Source organism: Tenrec ecaudatus, chromosome 10, assembly GCF_050624435.1.
Source record: "Tenrec ecaudatus isolate mTenEca1 chromosome 10, mTenEca1.hap1, whole genome shotgun sequence".
NCBI lineage: Eukaryota > Metazoa > Chordata > Mammalia > Afrosoricida > Tenrecidae > Tenrec > Tenrec ecaudatus.
The window spans coordinates 27671324-27678732 of record NC_134539.1 but is presented as its reverse complement, the minus strand read 5'-3'; the positions used below and the strand labels follow the sequence as shown (position 1 = coordinate 27678732).

The window sequence follows — 7409 nt, the reverse complement described above, 5'->3', positions numbered from 1 at the left end:
CTCATCTGTCCCCTGAAAAATATTATGCCAAAACAAAAAGAACTAAAATGCCATTTTCTTGTCCTTTCACAAGATACCTTTACATTAATAGTACTGGGGTGGGTTGGGGTGGGGGAGATAATACTATGTTATGTAGTAACTTCCCAGATGGAAAAGATAATGTAAGAACTCCAGCCCATAATGCCAAATCAAAAAATAAAAGGATCATCATGAACTATTAGTTACCATGCATTTATACAGCAGGCCTTGAAAGGTTTAATTATCTACAGAAATAAATATCTCACAAAAATATGATGTATGAGTGCCCAGAGGGCTGGTTATTGGAACTCTAATGAGAAATAAAAGGTACCAATTTTTGTGTAGATCTATGGATTTGTGACAGGTCACTCATTAAAATAGATGAATTTAGAGTATATTTTGTCCTGAAAAATTAGTTTTAACAAACTCTAGCTTTTGCAGAGGAAACATAAGTTTATTATTGTCTCTTTCTTACCACACTTGTTACTCGTGCTCTAGTTAAGCCTTCATCATCCATGTCTACGCTATAGCAAGGGATTCTGGATGAATTCTACTGACTGGTTCTACTGAATTTCTGAACATTCTAAAGGCTGGTAAACCCAAAGACCAATGCCCCGGCCTCATGAAGCTTAGTTTCTAGTGAAAGGAGGAAAACAACAATCAAGGAGGTGAAAAGAGAAGCAAGTCATTTGTATGCAAGCCTGAGGTGACAGGCTGGAGAGGGGCATTTAGATGGAAAGCTTAGAGGTGACCACTCTGAGAGAAAGGAGGTCTCAGCTACAAGAATGTCCCAGCCTTCTAGTGTGTGAGTCAGACTAGCGCTCTGCTGCTCTCTGTGGTCCGTGTCTGTGCCAAGAACTCTGGAAGATGGCCACATGGACAGTGCTCTAGAAGAGAGCCATGTATGTGCTCCTCCCAAAGAAAGCCAAGCCACCACAATGTGGTGAACAATATCTTCATTCATATCTTACCCAAGTAAAATGTTGCTGAAAATATTGATTCAAAATAAGTTGCTGCAGTGCATTGACAGTGCACTTCCAGAAAACCAGGCCAGATGCAGAAGAGGACACAGAACAAGCGATATCATCTCTGGTGTCAGAAGGACCTTGGATGAAACAGAATGTGAGGAAGATGTTTACTTGTATTTTATTGACTATGCAAAAGCATTAGACTGTGTTTCTCAAAAAAGTCTATGGAATTTCAGAAGACTCCGTTGTGCTCCTATGGAGCCTGTGCTTGAACCAAGAGGTTGTCTAGCACATAGAACATGGGGTCCTGGTACATTGGGGGCCTTCCTTATGCAGATAGCAGGGCAAATTACTAACACAGGGTCACATAACTAGTAAGGAACTGCTCCCAGACTCAAAGGTACTTATCTTTAAACCCACGTTTGTCATCTTTCTATTACTCTGAATCTCCTCAGTGCATTTGAATAGTTTTGTGTCTTGATCAGAAATGCTGACCAGTTCTCATATGTCATTTTTAAAATCTAAAGTACTCCTTATTGTCTACATAATAGGAAATAAATTTGCATGAATTAAGAATTTTTTTAAAGTCAATGCTGCCTTACAAGGAACTGGAAACAGCAGTTACATCTGCAACGTCACAGAGTGCAAGACATTTTTCAAAGAACAATTTATTATCTTGCACACTCAATTTTGAGCACCCTTCTTTTTCCTTTGGCCTTGTAAAATCTCACTTACCTTCCACTAACACCACTTACTGGTGTCAAGTCGATTCTGACCCAGAGTGACATACATGCTCACTGGGTTTTCAATCACCGAGTTTTCAGAAGTGAATCACCGGACACATCTTCCAAGACACATGTGGCTGGGCGCTGACCTTCAGTTTACCCCATCTAGGCACTCCTTGCCCACAGCACACACTTCAAAGGTCCTTTCTCCTGGACAGATGGAAGCAGGGTCACTATGTGCTGGAGGCAGAGGGCTGGCCCCAGGGATGCTGTCCAAGCAGTGCTTGGTAAACACCCGCCTGGCAGCAGGTGCCTGAAGACTGGCAAGGATTGTACATTCATTTAAAAGGATTGTACATTCATTTAAAAGGATTGTACATTCATTCATTCTTAAATGAATTCTTAAAGTGATTTTTTAAAGTGATCTTAAATGAATCTTACCAGATCAAATACTCTGAGTTTAATTCCCCTCAGAATATTCATTATAACGATATGGGCAAGAACTAAAAATAAAAATAACAGATTATTGATATTGATTCAAAGCTAAACCACACTCACTGCTGTGGAGACGATGGTGACTCAGAGTGACGCTGTAGGGCAGGGTAGATCTGACCCTGTGACTTTCTAAGACTTAAGTTTTTATGGGTGCAGAAAGCCCCATCTTTCTGCCATAGAGTGGCTGTTGGTTTCCAACGGTTGACCTTTCAGTTTGCAGCCCAATGCTTAAGCACTATGCCACGAGGGTTTTAAGTAATGCCTGTGATACTTGAAGGCTTTCACCAAAAGAACAAACTCTCCACCAGGACAGATACAAAAAAAAAGTGCTTTCCATTATACAATTTTGTGTGCAGAATTCAATATATCTATTAAGCTGCTTATTACTCTTTGTCTCCCTATCCCAACCATGGACACTTTGATTCAACAGTGATTTCTTGGAGCCAGTTTTGAATATTAATTTGAGATTCACCATTGTACAGTTTAGTTGGCACATACGATGTATAATCCCTCCACATTACTGTTATATAACACCCAGTATATTCTACAGGTCTTTCCTCTATGCCTGGGATCTGTTCTTTAACCTTTTAGACTTTCTCTCGTCCTAGATTTTGTCACCTTTTGATCATAGACCAATGCCTTGTATGGGGAACATGAGACAGAGGCTACTAGCAGAGGTCATGTTCAAAAGCATATCCTTAATAAATGAAAGGTGGGCATTATTAGTGCCTTGGTTCCTTTAGAAGTAAAAACAAACAAACAAAATTCCCATTGTGCTTTTTACATTCCAATCCTAGTTTGCTTTCTAAAGGGAAATTAAGCCTGTTTTCAGCTCCTTTAATTTCTTCAGTAGGATCAGAGATCTATAAATGTGATGGCCTTATCTTCCATCTATTGAAGAGTCACTTAGGAGTTCACCCTTGAAATATATTGTCATTGGTAATTTCATGTTACTGGAGAGTGTTTCTTGAAACTTGCATAGAAATAAGACTTTCAGAGGTAGTTTTATATGAGAATTATGTAAAGAATTACATATTGTGTGTGAGAAATATCATTCTCTTTCATTCTGGGTTTCACCAACACTAACATATGCCTATACATAGCTCTAAAAATACTTGAATTCCCTCAGAGGTAATTCAACCTTGGTATTTAAAATGTTTGGCAATCACATTTTAGTTTTAACACAATTGAAAATGTTCCCAATGCTGCCAATAAGAAGTGGTATTGAGATTTTCATTTATACTGCAAATACTTTTCAACTTATATAGCAGGGGATTAAGTGCCCCCCCCTCCTTCTATTGGTAATGTCTGAATACCTGCCAGGTTCTAACTACTTTGGTTGCAGACCTTTTGTTTCTTTGATTCCTGCTGAATGGAAATGTTTTTTTGGCAACCAATGGCCCTTTAGCTGCATGAAGCCAATGAATAGGAGTCTACTCCATGTCTCTTACTTTACCAATGGCTTCATGACATGCATGCTTCCAAGAGATAATGGAGTACAGGAAGAGCTGATGGCTAATTTTCCTCCAGCAGAACATATTTGCCAAAGGAAGAGTCGGAAAATGAGTGATTTTGTCCTTACTATTGTTGGAATAATGGGCTTCAAATATTTCAGGAGGCTAACTTTGAAGAGCTCTTTTGTTTCTCCTCTTTACAATTTCTTAAACATGTGGGATGAGCAAACATTTGAAATTCTAAAGCACACCTTAGATATTAGAGAGTCTGGCCTCTCCATCTGTGCAGGAGTCTTGACTAGACTTCTACAGGAGCTTGATCAGCTGGCTTTCCAACGGCTTTTAGCTCACAGAAAGCACTTTCAATCCCTGCCTTTCCAACACAGACCATAATGACTCTGAGATCAAGAGAGAGAAATGGGTTCTAGTCTCAATTTTATTACTAGCTCTCTTTTGGATAATCAGCAAGGCTTTTTGTACAAAATGATACAGCTCAAATACACGCCCAACATATGATTTATTACTAACTTCAGTTATAATTTTATTGTGTCTCCACAAAACTCATATTGAAAACCTGAACCTGATACATGTACTTGTGAAGTTATATAGAAATAGAGTCTTTGTATCTTTAATTAAGATAAAATGAGGTCATACTGAGAGGGTGGGCTCTAATTAATTATGAATAATGTCATTATAGTAAGGGGAGAAGAGAGAGAGGCAAATAGAAAAAGAATAAAAAAGGAAAGCTGGCAATGTGAAGATGGGAGCAGGGATTGGAATGATGTCCCAACAAAACAAAGAACACATCCATTGTTCTTGGCGGAGGGGTGCGATTCAACACAATTGACTGGCCTCCTTTACCTATTTCTCTCTCACATTCTCAATATGAACTAGTGTGCCTTTCTTTTACTGACTCTCAGTTGTGTGGTTCCACTATAACACAGAACAGTTCTAAATGCTAACTTTTTTCATCACATAGACAAAATCGAGACTGTGAAAACACAATTTTTGGCTTTTAACTGGCTGTTGGAAAAAACAAAGCAAAGAAGACCCTCAAAATATGCTCACCATATTTCAGAGCCCTTGATTTTAAATGTCAAACTTAAAATATTATACCTCAAATGGACACAATCCCAAATTCTGAATTTGATCAGAGTATAAGGAGGTTAGAAAGTCCCTGGATTTCTGAATCTAACTTCTAAATTTTTAATAATACAAGAATCTCATGCCTTTGGAGTGAGCAGTTTAATCAGAGCTGTTTTTTATGTTGTTGTTGTTGTTGCTGCTGCTGAGGGCTGTCAAGTACGATTTGACTCACGGTGAGCGTATTTACTACAGAATGAAACACTGCCCAGCCTTGCACCACCTTGTCATCAGTCCTCTGTGAGAGTCTTGGTGGCGTCTGTCCATATCTTTGATGGATTTAGTCTTTTTTGCTAGCCTTCCACTTCCCAAGCATGATATCTTTTTCCAAGGACTGGTTTCTCCTGATAACATGTCCAAAGTACTTGAGACAAAGTCTGCTAATTCTAAGTTTCTAAAGGGCATTCAAGCTGTCTTTCTTTGAAGATAGGTTTGCTTGTTCTTCTGGCAATGCAAACACTTTCAATATGCACTGAAAACATTGAAAGGGCATTCATGATAATGCCCCATCCCACTTAACCCTGGATGTGGAACAAACTATGAGAAGCTACTAAGAATTCCCAAGGTAGTAATATTCATAGGACCAGATCCCAGGTCTTCCCCAGTGTCTCTCAACTAGCATCTGGTGGTTTTGGAAAATTGGCCATTCCTGTAGCAGCCTAATGAATTCATCAACATGAATCACTAGGGCTCCCTGTGACAATCTCTCTGCCTTTGAATCACTTCTGATTCATCTCAAACAACTTACTGCCATAGAGTTAATTCTGACTCATAGTGTGTCTAAAGAGGGTGTGCTGGCTTATACATCTTTATGAGAGCAGTGTACCCTCAGCTTTCATTCCTGAGAGCTACTGGGGGGTTTGAACTGCTGACCTTGTGATTAACAGTCCGATATTTACCAGATGTCCCCACAGGGCTCAGCAGGCATAACATATTGTTTCAGTGAGTTTATAGAGAGGGAAAAAAAGAGTATGACAACATATTTTTTTATCTTGCATATTCTTTACGGTGTATGTCAGAGAGATAGGAGAAAGAAGGGAAAATGAGATAAAATGAGGTCATAATTTTATACTGTCCATCAGTAGGGAGTTAACGTACAAATTGCATCCAGATTAGTCCTAGCTAAATTCTAAACTCTGAAATCATACTCTGAGTGAAAACAACATGTAAATTCAGAAATATCATCCAATAAAATTAAGTAAAAGCAACCAGGAGAAACAGGGTCTCACATTCAGTAGATTCAAAATTCTAAGATTCACACAAATGGCTTTGGTAGGTGAGAGTGTACATTCTATTACTCTAACCACGCATGTGGTGGGACAATGGGCAGTTCTCTGGTGGAGAAACACATTCAGGATCTTAAAGTTCAGTGACTGGCAAGCCATTCTTTCAGAGGAAGTGGTATGTATTGTAAAATGCAATAAAATATACAGCTCATGGGAAAATGCATTGTTTTGCAATATGTGGACTTCTCCACAGCCCCAGATGTATTGTGATCTGAATGGAATCCCAGTAAGACAACAACTGTCAAAGATCAATTTTTGACATGTCGCACCAGACCGGCCAGGTGGAAGAGCGAGATAGGGATGAGAAGTATCTAAATTAGGTAAACAGATGCCCAAAATAAAATGTGAGCCTGTCATAAAAATGCATGATGGATAATAAGTCTTTGCTTTGTACTTGTCCCAGGTGACTCCAGATTAAAATAAAAGAAACGTTTTTCTTTTCTTTTTTTTTCCACCATGCAACCCGCTTCAGTGCCTGAAGCCCATGGGGGTAAAGCCAGGCAATGGTTCGGGGTTACAGTTTGCTTTGGCCTGGGACCCTGTGAGAGGCCCATAGGATCGGGCCTGCCATAAATCCAAACCCATGCACTTCTTCTTTTTTTTTTTTTTAACAGCTGAAAATAACTAGATCCTGAGTGTACATTTGGGCCAAACCTGGGTGATTCCTTTAGTATGTGAACTAAATGAAGCCACACTGGAGAAGCATTGGCAGATGTTGCATGACCTTGAAACAACTTGACGGCAGTCACTTTGACTTTTTGCTTTTAGATGTGTATGGGCACATTGCATAGGTGGTGTGCTCAAGTGTCTAAACCCCCCAAGGAGAGTGTGTTTTTATCCCTGTTCCCTCTCTTCTTTGATACCATCTTAAGTGAAATGAACTGTATCTTCAATGTGCAGATACAGATGGTCCACATTCAAAATAGTTAATGTCATCGAAATCTATTCCTTCATTATATTCACTGTTTAAAATATATCCTTTCTGAGTTCTCAACAGACTCCTCTTGAAGCTCAAAGCCATTGCAAATGAAAATGTTAAATTAACAGTTCCTTTTCTAGCCACCAGTTACTTGCGGAGAGAACACGGAAACAATTTGTTTTGTTTGGTTTTGTTTTTCCAGAGCAAGTTGAATCACGTTAACCTTGGCCCCAGGGTATTTCATCAAGGACAATCTTAGGTAAAAGATTACATTCCACTTTGGAAAAGTAAGATTGTCCTGGGTCCATGTTCTGGCCTTTCTAAATGAGCTGAAAATAATCTAGATACAGTATCCAGGTCTCCCTTGACTTCTTGTATTTCACCAGGATGTAATTCCTGGC

The 7409-nt window shown here is 39.2% G+C and overlaps 1 non-coding gene across 1 annotated transcript; it reads right to left on the bottom strand.

Moving 5' to 3' along the window:
* Positions 1-6541: 6541 nt before the first annotated feature.
* Positions 6542-6676, bottom strand: LOC142460552 (small nucleolar RNA SNORA42/SNORA80 family). The gene has a single exon (XR_012786736.1). It is a non-coding gene; the product is annotated as a small nucleolar RNA SNORA42/SNORA80 family (small nucleolar RNA).
* Positions 6677-7409: the final 733 nt, after the last annotated feature.